Here is an 11,891-nt window from a genome sequence, read left to right as displayed (position 1 = left end):
ATTTGTGTTGATCGTATCTCCCTAACCAAAGATTTGATTCATAATATGTAAAAAAGGAAGTTCATTATTTACATGTCTGTTATTCACTTATGAAATCTCAAAATTTTTTAATGTGTTTTGTTATTTTTCCCTGTATTTGAAACCAGAAGTGTCTGTTTTGATAAATTTTATATTTGTTATAATTAATCAAATATTGTCGGAACGATATCTCCCTAACCGGAGATCCGATTCATGATCTGTAAAAGGAGAATCTTTGTTTTTTTGTCTAGTAGTTATCTGTAAAATGTTATGAATTTCCATAGTCGATTGATCTCTGATTCAGGTCTGACACTGAAACAGGTATGTGCCCACAGGTAAAAATAGCATATTTTAGGGTTTTATGTGATTTTCGTATTAAAATTATGTAAAAAATTGATCTTTCTATTTCCAATCTACTTTTAGGGTTATAAATATTTCAGATGTCATTTTTTATTAATTTTGGATATCATTTGATGTTTGGATGAGTTAAATTGCAAAACAGGGTACCCGTAGGATCCCGAAACACTGCCAAAATCATGATTTTCATGATATTTCTGATTTTTTGGTATAAGAACATGTTTTTAGGGTTTTTTCATGTTTAGAATCATGCTAGGACACCTCATGTTCAATTTAGCTTCTATTTGATCTTATTGAAACCCTAAATCCCAAGTTTTTACCAAAATATTTTCTCAAAAACCCTAATTTCAAGGTCATAGTCTTGCTATCAGGGGCATTTTGGTCATTTGACCTCAATTTCGAAATACCTAACTTAGATTTTCTTATTTTCAATCATATCCTATCATCTTGTGTTTCATTTATTTTCATCTGAATTTCAAAATCTCATTTTACAAAATATTTTTCTGAAAAACCCTGATTTCAAGGCCATAGTCTCAGGGGCATTTTGGTTTTTTGACCCAAATTTTGAATTTTCAAATCTTATTTTAATATTCTCAATTCAATTTCATCATTTATGTTTATATCAGGGAAGTATGAATTGGGTTTACATTTGGATAATATCTGATAATTTTCTAATATTTTTGGATAAATCCAGATAAACCTATATTTTTGTGTTAATTTGTTTTCTAGTTTTGCAGGAACATTCAAGAAGAAGACTTTTCTTTATTTTCCTTTATTCAATTCAATATAATATCAAAGTTGTAATATTTGGAATAAGATTTACATTCTCTGCTTAGAATAGGACTGCATTGCATATAATTTAATTCTGCAAATTTCAATACCTGATGTATGCCAATTCATGCATTTTTTTACAAATCCACCATGGTCTACACGAATGGCATGTGCACAAGCTCTTAGGGAGTTGACAAACTCGGTGGAGTTCGTATTCATGGCCATAGTCAGAATACGAATGAGACCCAGATTTGTGATCTTTGTATTAGCCACATTCAGCCTACACTCTTAGGCTAACTTCAAAATGCATTGTATTTCTAAAAAATATAAAATGATTTTCTCAATTCTTCAAAACAATATCTTTCAAATCCATATTCACTCATTTTATTCAATTTGCAAATTCCAATTCTAGTTTCGAGAAATCGATTTTCTCAAAATTTTCTAAGTCTTACTCAAAAATTGTTTTTCTCAAAACTCTGAGCTTTCAAGTGGTATTTCAAGTATTTCTCAAGTTCAAATCACGATTTTCCAAGTCATAATATCTTCAATTTCAAAGTCTGAATTCAGAGAAATCAAGTTTTCCTAAAGTTATTTGAAATTCCTCAGAAATCGATTTTCATGAAACACTTGTATTTCTTCAGAAATCGATTTTCTTTTATTCAGAAACTCTCTCCCAATCATGATTCATGATTTTCAAAGTGTTATATTTTCAAGAGTTTTCCAAGTATTTTAAATATTCAAGGCAAACATCATGTTTTCAATCTGCATTTTCAGAAATATTATAGCACATGCCTGATTCTTTGTGCATTTAGGAATAGAACATGATTTAGATAAGTTGAGCAAAGCAAAGCACTAGATTGATCCTTGGTTCAATTACCCTGGTAAAGGCGCCAGGAACGGTTGAACCTCGTACCGACAGGCGAGTCCCATTCTTCGGAATTTTCCCGCATTTTAAAAACAAAGGCGAGTTATTTTCAAAATCTTTTTCAAAGGTCAGTTTGACTTGCAAAAGTAAAATTTTGCAATGATAAGAGGTACCAAATGGGAAAATGGGATGAGGCAGACACGGGTGGTCCAGGGTAGTGGCTAGTCTGGACCGAAACCCATTCCCATACCTGCCATGCCCAGTCGACACAACACAAAAAGGTTGCAGGGCCAAGCTTGGTCTGGCCTGAGACAACTCGACAGCCATTCGGCCATAACCGACCCCCAAGGTTGGGCGTACGAGCTGCAGGATAACCCCTAGGTTGTAGACTTCATGGCCGCCCACCAGCCAGAGGTGGACAGACTCGAGGTTACTGCCATGACAGGGCATACCCGGGCCCAGTCGGCATCAGACCTGCTGGTTCTGGTGTGCCAGAGCCGCAGGCCATGTGCGAGAGGGTGAAGGGAAGAAGGGGTGCGGCCACCTTACAACAGACCGTCCCATATCCGGTCAGTTCCCCTGTTGTAGGGTTTGGACTGTAGCTGTAGCAACAAGAACGTCTGAAACTCTGTGGGTCCGGTGCTCGCCCTAGAGGAAACCCCAAAAAGAAAAGTGCAAAAAGGAAGATGAAAAGGGGGGGGGGGGAGGGATTTCTTACCACTAGATGTGTGAAAAAAAAAGAAAAAAAATACAGGGCGCTCCTTGCACTTCAACGCAGCAAGGAGTTGGTCTAAGGCACTCTAGCCACACACGAATGCAATGAAACATGGAGAAACAATGCCATTGTGCTATGCCGGAACTTAAAACAAAACCAACAAGAACATAGAATATGATTGTATGCGTGTGTGAGTATGTGATGTAGACAAAAGCAAGCAAATGAAACCCATGGAGGGTTCTAGTCTGCCTAGCTCCCACACATGCAAGAATGCATTGGGGATGCACTACTTCATGCTAGAGACTCATACATTTTTAAAAATGATAGCTATGACATGATGAGTCTCACCTAATCGTCTGGAGTTCTCCCTTTTGAATGGTTGATAATGGCTCCCCTTTGCTTAGAGTTTAGAGGGGAGTCTCAAATCGGTACCCACCCCTACACACAAGCACAAAGGGAGGAAGAAGGAGGATGGCTCATAGTTTTGGAGAGAGGGAAGAGAGAGAAAGAGAGGAGAGAAATGAGCTCTCTCTCCTTCTTAGGGTTATATAGGTTAGGGTTTTAATCCAACGGTTGAGACTTAATCTGGAAAATAGAGGGTTGTGGCTCATTCACTAAAGCTTCACACCCTTCTAGGTAGCGACAGTCTCATAAATACCCTCTATAACCTAAAAACGACCCTATCAGCTTATGTCTTTTGAATTTTCTTGAAACACCTTGCAATAGTGCCCCTCCAGGGCACTATTCATGCACTATTCATGAAGGGCCCCACTAAGCTTCATTATTTTATTCATTTCATCATTTTTTGTGGAATTACACTTAGGTTTTGGAAACATCTTTCTAAATTCTCAAAAACTCAAACTTTTTTCAAAAAAACCCACTTCTCTTGTCCAAAATATCTAAAATGAAATGGGTTTAAAATTATTCTGGACTCATACGAACATATGTATTCATTCTAGGGTTTTGTATTTACATATATTTATACATATCTATATAAGCCTTTCTAAAATTTCATCATGTATTAAATTTTTCTAAAACTTTAATTCTTGTTAGAATTTCTTAAAATACCTTGAGCTTAAGCGTTTTAAAAATTTTGTTGGTTCAATCCAAATGATTTTATGCATTTTAAATAAAAACTTAGGGACTTGATATAATATCATTACGATGTACATATATATATATATATATATATTCATTTGTTCCAAGGTTTTGTATTTATATATATATATACATACGAATACATACACATGCATATACACCTATACATATATATGTATGCCCTCAAAAATACATATAAAATTCTTATCATGAATTAAATTTTTCTCAGAAAATTCACGAGTCTTACATCCTACCCTCCTTAAAAAGGATTTTGTCAGCGAAATCACAAACATAAAACAACACAAAGGTTCAGATAGTTTTCCCTCATACTCGCTTCAGGTTCCCATGTTCTTTATTCGATGCCTTGGTGTTGCTAGCATACTTTGACTAACAAAATGGTAACGATACGCAAAACTTGATCTCAACGATCAATGATCTCGGTAGGTTTCTCATTCATTGGCACACTTCTCTTTTGATGGAGTCTAATCAGCATAAACTAAATCTCCAATAGACTTCTTCGGACAAAACTTAGCGATATGCCCTAGATGCTCAAACTTGAAACACTTGCCATTATAGAGAGGGCAAACTCTGAGGGGATGATCTTCATTACACCATCCACACATTTGCTGGATATTTGGTTGTTGTGGTTGCCTTTGATGCTGGTGGTCTTCCTTACGCTTTCGCTTTTTGGTAGGGGGCATGGACTCCTTCCTTCTAGGATTCTTCTCACTAGTACTCACATGAATCTTGGTCTGTGGTCTGAGTTTATTCCGCTGGTTCATCTGCTCCTCAATCCAGTCTTCTTCCAACAGTGTTGCTACCTCGATGGACTCATAGAGTGATTTTGGCCCGCTAGTGAACACTTTGGTTCTCAAAGTTGGCTTCAACCCACGAGCGAACTTCATTGCTCAGTTCTTCTCCGTGGCGTATACATTTGGATAATATCACTCTAAACAATGAAACTTAGTGATGTAGCTTGCCAGAGTTGTTGTCCCCTGTTGTAGGTCTAAAAATTCTTGAATTTTCTTACTTCGTTATTGCTTAGGAAAATATGCAGAGTTAAAAACCTCTACAAACTCATCCCATGTAACGTTCCCGTCTTGGAACTTAACCGCAGAGATCGTGTCTCATCACTTCTCCGCATGGTCCTTCAAACGATAGGTATCAAAGTTCACCTTCTGCTCCTCTAGGACATTCAAAATATGAAAAATGTGTTCTATCTCGCTTATCCATGACTCGGCAGCTTTAGGGTCTGTCTTACCCTTAAAAGCAGGATGATCCATTTCCATAAAGTGCTTGTAGGTGACCTCACTTATGTTCAACTTGTCTTGGGCCACATGTTGGAGGTTTGCACCCATCTGCTGCATCGCAACCACCTGTTGTTCACAGTGTCCATGATATCGCTATGAACACCCCAAATTTTTCAAAATTTTAAAATTTCCCTCTTTGCCCCTAGCACCCACCTTCTGAGCAATTTGGTCAACTTCTAATTATTTCTCGGGTTCACTTCCTTATTGAAGGTCCAAAGTCCAGCTTCATTCTCTATATTTTGCCCAATCTTGGATCCAGATCAAATATCCAAATCTGATTCTGAGCTAGCTGCGTGATCCACCTTGGTCGAGCACTCCACCATTGATTCCAGCGAAGAAGTGGTGTGAGGTTGTCGAACGTTCATCCTCAGATCCTCGTCTACACCAGCCATTGCCATCACCATCTTTCTATCTTCGCTTCTTGTTGACGCTGAACCTAAAGACGAAAGGAGACGTGTGGAGCAAGAGGAATCACTCTCGCAAACTCCTTCGGTCTTCAACAAGGTAAGGGCATAATCTCCTTATGTTTGGGCATAGCGTTATGTGGTATGTGTATATGCTGGACCATCAAATTTCTCGTCTCTGTATAAAAATAAAAACAAATTTCTCTCACACAGAAATTAATTCTTATGTGATTATAATTGTACTGCAATCAGACACATATAAACTAAATTTCTTTTACTGACTATGGGTGTGCTCGAGTTAGGCACACCAAAACTCACTTTTAACTATGCATGTATGCTGGATGCTGTCACACTAAAATTAGTTTTTATTTGATTATAAGTGTACCGAAATCAGACACAGAGAAACTAAATTTCTTATGGACTATTCGTGTGCTCAATTTAGTCGCACAAAAAGAAAACTCATTTTAACTATATACGTATACTGAACTCTGTCACACACATAAAATGTATGTAAGTATGTGATTGTACTGGAGTGCTATTCCCTGTGTGAAAACTATCATAACCACATGACAACTGATAGCTATGGTAGTATTTATACCATTACTTATACTTGGTGCATCATTCATTTTTTTATGTTTTCTATGTGTGCCCTCAAATTGGAATCCACTTAAAGTAAAAGCAAATTATATCACTCATGTTGTGAATCTGTCAAAGAAAGGGTCACGTAGATATAGAGTTTCCTCATGTTTTGATTCATGTTGCAGATCAGTCATTTATGTTTTTATATTTTGATTGGGTGATGTATACAATCTGTTGTATATAAATAACCCATCGTTATGCTTTTCCATGTTGTGATAAAATGTCCCACCAAAATGAAGCATGCATGTTCCCCAATCATGTTAACGTATATCAGTGTAAAAAAAAAATATAGATGTGTATTAATTGTATGTTATACTTATGTGGGGTAGATATTAGGAAATTTTAGGTGTTATGTACATGGCAAAAAAAACAGTTATCATTCTGTTAGTGGACCAAAAGTCCACACTCACACACAGACATGAGTATCTACACTTACCTGTGCATTAAAATCCCTGCACATATATGCATGTAGGTAGAAAAAAATTCTGCACCTATAGGGGTTCAGGTAAGTGGCAACCAACTTACCGTTGTTGTTTACTAACCCAAAATTTTTGTGGCGGGGGTGGTGCCTCTGTCTGGCAGGATGCTGATGTATTTTAGCAGGGGACCCACAACCTCATATACATATTGAGTTGCTATTGGCCCGTTCTGAGAAGCCGACCGTGGACCATAGTACCCGCAGTGGTGGCATGTCATATTCAGGTCCGAATTACCACCTAGTCAACTTAGCAACCTTGAGACCCATTGTAGTGGGATTGGTCGGATGTTCACACCTACGGTTGGAACTATGGCTTTGTTGTCACGAGCCATCCTCTCCGAGCCAAACAAATAAGGAATATGCTAAAACACCTGTTGTGGTTAAATTAAACATCTCGTTGGACCAAGTGACCTCGATGATTCCGTGAACCCAAATGAAACCTTAGTAGTACCCTGGAAGGTATATGCTAAGTGGCCCAGAGTGTCCTTCAAGAAAATGTTTGGATTACCATGACACACGAAACATGTGTTATCAAGCAATAAAAAGTGTTCAATGGTCGATATCCTGAAACTAAAATTATAATCATGGATTTTGGCATAAAGAGAATAGATATATATATATATATATAATACAATACTTGTGAGACTAAAGGCTTAGTGCAATCTTATAAATGCTAAAATACTTATATTCAGCAAACGTCAAGTGCATACATAATCTTGTTCTATTTGACGATCTAAAGAAGAATGAAAACTGGGTGGGCTTTTTGGCCACCATAGCGTACACACACCCTTTTCGCTGAAAGCTAAAAGTGCCATACGAGCACCTATGAATTTTTAAAGTTGGGTTATGCCATGTTGCAACACCATCAGTGGGGTACGATATGTATACCCTAGCATAAAAACAAAAGCTAATATAATGCATATACAAGTACTTGGTTCAGGTTCACACCGAAACACCGAAAAGCTGTATTAGTGCCTATTGCACACTAAGTTAAGAAATGTGCATACATTGAGATCACCTCGAGTATGGGTTGGGATTTTGGAAATACCCTATGATGCAATGACTCGCGTCGAGAAATAAACAAAATATGAAATCTCCATTTTCAATTCAAAATCTAAAAATCCAAAATCAATTTTCTCTATGGACTCAGGCATTTTGCCCAGATCCAAATTCACAAATGGTCAAGAGAATCTAGAAAGACTTATTGGTTCTCAAAGATGCTCGGTTAATAAAACCGGATTGGGATATAGCTTCTTTGATACTCAAAATAGACCAAACTATGTGGTGAAGAATCAAAGACAATATTCTCAACCATTTGTTCATAGAACTAAATTTTCCAGTTCTAATAGAAATGCATCTAATCATGGAACTTATAATGCTTATAAGCCTAGATATGATTACTCTAAAAATGCTAAATCTTTTTATAGAAAGAATATTTATTATCAAAGAAAACCAAAATCCAAATAGATATGGATTCCTAAGACTAACTCTCATGGACCCAAAAATAGAAAGGGGTCAAATGCTTTGTCTTCTAATTTTGTTGTAGGTACACAAAATAAGGAGCAAATGGATATTGGAGAGCGGTTGTTCCAAACATATGACTAGAAGGCCAGAGTTATTTTCCACCCTCCAAAGTAAAGATGGAGGAACCATCACCTTTGGTGACAATAACAAGGGAAAAGTAATAGGTATTGGTAATATTGGTAATCCAAAATTTCCCTTGATAGAAAATATTCTTTTAATAGATGGTTTAATGCATAATTTATTATCCATTAGTCAATTATGTGATAAAGGTTTTCTTGTTTCCTTTGAACATGATTTATTATTAATTTTTGATTTTCTATCTAAAAAGATCATTTTTAAAGGTATAAGAAGGAACAATGTGTATGAACTTTATCTAGATGAGTTACCCACTTTTAATGAAAAATGTCTTATTGTTTCAAATGAAATTCAATAGTTATGGCACAAGAGACTTGGACATGTTAACTTTAAAATTGTTTCCAAGTTATCCAAGAATGATCTTGTAAGAGGCCTACCTAGAATACCATATAAGAAAGATCACTTATGTGATGCTTGCCAAAGGGGTAAACAAATCAAGAGTTCTTTTAAAGCAAAAGATATAGTTTCAACAAAACGTCCTCTTAAACTTTTACATTTAGATCTATTTGGGCCATCTAGAATTCAAAGTTTGAATGGTAGCAAGTATGCTTTTGTTATAGTAGATGATTATTTTCGATTTACATGAGTGATTTTTCTAAAAAGCAAAAATGATGCTTTTTCTGAATTTTCCAAACTTTGTAGAAGAATTACAAATGAAAAATCTACATCTATTATTAAAATTCGTAGTGATCATGGTGGTGAATTTGAAAATGAATCTTTTCTAAAGTATTGTGATTTACATGGTATATCTCACAACTTTGCTTTTCCTAGAGCGGCTCCACAAAATGGAGTTGTTGAAAGAAAGAATAGAACTTTGCAAGAATGTGCTAGAACCATGCTTCAAGATAAAAATTTACCAAAATACTTTTGGGTTGAAGCAATAAATACAACATGTTCTTTTTTAAACCGTGTTCTTATTCGACCAATCTTACATAAAACATGCTTTGAATTGTATTATGATCATATACCAAAGATCTCATATTTCAAAATTTTTGGTAGTAAATGTTTCTTGTTAAATACTAAAGATAATCTTGATAAGTTTGATTCAAAATCAGATAAATCAATATTTTTTGGATATTCTTCTAGAAGTAAAGCTTATCGTGTTTTTAATAAAAGAACATCTTGCATTGAATAATCTTTACATGTTTCATTTGATGAGAATTGTGAGCAGGTTATACCTCTAAGCGAAGGAGAAGAAGTAATACTTCAAGAAGAACCTTTGATAGAGAGTACTTCTCAAGATAATGCTCCTCTTCAACCGGTTTGGAAAGAAGTTCCCAATCATCCACATGAACAAGTTATTGGAGAAATAAAGAGTGGTGTCCAAACTAGAAGGCAATTAGAAAAATATATTGCAAATATTGCTTTCATATCTAAAATAGAACCAAAGAATATCAATGAGGCTTGTGATGATGAATTTTGGCTTTTGGCCATGTCTGAAGAACTTAACCAATTTACAAGGAATGATGTTTGGGATCTAGTTGATAGACCAAAGGATCATCCAGTAATTGGAACAAGATGGGTCTTCTGTAATTAGCTAGATGAAAATGGCAAAGTCATTCGAAACAAAGCAAGGCTAGTAGCACAAAGCTATAATCAAGAAGAAGGCATAGATTTTGATGAAACCTATGCACCAGTGGGTCGATTAGAGTCAATTCGAATGATGCTTGCTTTTGCTAGTTACATGAACTTTAAGTTATATCAAATTGATGTTAAGAGTGTTTTTTTAAATGGACACATCAATGAAGAAGTTTATGTAGAGCAACTTCCAGGCTTTGAAAATGAGAAATATTCAGAAAAAGTCTACAAATTGAAAAGAGCTTTGTACGGACTTAAACAAGCACCAAGAGCGTAGTATGAAAGACTACAAAATTTTCTGGAATAATCTGGTTTTTCCATTGGTTGGGTAGACTCCACTTTATTTATTAAAAATTTTAATTCAGATATTCTTATTGTGCAAATTTATGTTGATGACATAATATTTGGTTCTACTAATGATTCTCTTTGTAAAGAATTTGCTAAAGCTATGCAGGAAGAGTTTAAAATGAGCTTGATGGGCAAATTAAACTACTTTCTTGGACTTCAAATGAAGCAAACTAAAGAAGAAATCTTCATCAATCAGGCTAAGTATACAAAAGAACTTCTCAAGAGATTTGGGATGGACTCATCGAAATCAAGAAGAAATCCTATGAGTACAACTACTTCTCTTGATAAAGATGAAAATGATAAAAATGTAGGTACTAAGCTCTACAAAGGTATGATCGGATCTCTATTATACTTAACTGCTAGTCAACCTGATATAATGTTTAGTGTTTGTATGTGTGCAAGATTTTAAGCTAATCTAAAGGAATCTCATTTAACTGCAGTAAAACAAATTCTTCGTTATTTGAAAGATACTTCAAATTTCGGTTTGTTTTACCAAAAATCATCTTCCTTTGATTTAGTTTTATATAGTGATGCAGATTTTGCAGGAAGTAAATCTGATCGCAAGAGTACTAGTGAAACTTGTCATTTCTTAGGAAATTCCTTAGTCTCTTGGTTTAGTAAAAAGCAAAATTCAGTGTCACTCTCAACAACTGAAGCAGAATATATAGCGGCTAGTTTATCGTGTTCACAAGTACTATGGATGAAACAGACCTTAAAAGATTTTGGTTTGAATTACTCCACAACAACTATTTATTGTGATAACACTAGTGCTATAAATCTTTCGAAAAATCCTGTTCGGCACTCAAGAACTAAGCATATTGAAGTTAGACATCATTTCTTAAGAGATCATGTGTTAAAAGGAGATATTTCATTAAATTTTATTTTCACTAATGAACAACATGCCGATATCTTCACTAAACTACTTAAAAATGAAGATTTTATGAGAATTAGGAAAGAACTAGGCATTTGCTCGTTTTTGGATTTATAAAATGCTGATTTTTTGAACAAAATCTCAATATTGCACAATATTAGTTGACCGATAAAATTTCTAGTCGACTGATGCTTTTAAATTTTTAGAAAGAGTCGCACATTATTAGTCGACCGATAAAATTTTAGTTGACTAAATTTTTTTTTTTAATTTTTAACTGAAGGGACACGATACCCCTTGGATTTTTTTTTAACACCCCTTTTTTTTTAAAGGGCATCATTTCATTTCATTTTCACACCTTTTTGTTTTTCTTAAAAATGAAACCCTTTGAAAAACGAAAACCCTCTTTCTCTCTTTTTCCTCTCTCTCTTCCGAAAAACCCTCGGAGTGCCGTTTGAACCTCTCCTTGCCGGAATCCTCTGGCCGTGACAGGGAAACGCCAGAATCCTCTTGCAGTAACCAGCGCATCTTCAGATCTCGCCTGAATCCTCTTGCCGTGATGGTGCATCTTCAGTCCTCGCCGAAATCCCCATGTGGCAGCCTCCTCTCACTTGCCGTCATCCACCGCGAACTCCTCCTCATCTCTTCCCTCTTGCCTAAAAACAGTGGAAACTCAACATCTCTTTCATGGGTTGTCACTACCAACGATCTTGATCGTAGAAGGCACATCTTTTACTTTGCACAAAGTGGCATTGGTTCTCTGCCAAAACGTCGGACAACATC

Source organism: Nuphar pumila, chromosome 17, assembly GCF_984573655.1.
Source record: "Nuphar pumila chromosome 17, dmNupPumi1.hap1.1, whole genome shotgun sequence".
In the NCBI taxonomy this organism is placed as follows: domain Eukaryota; kingdom Viridiplantae; phylum Streptophyta; class Magnoliopsida; order Nymphaeales; family Nymphaeaceae; genus Nuphar; species Nuphar pumila.
The sequence above is the reverse complement of the archived record's forward strand: the minus strand, read 5'-3'. Positions refer to the sequence as shown.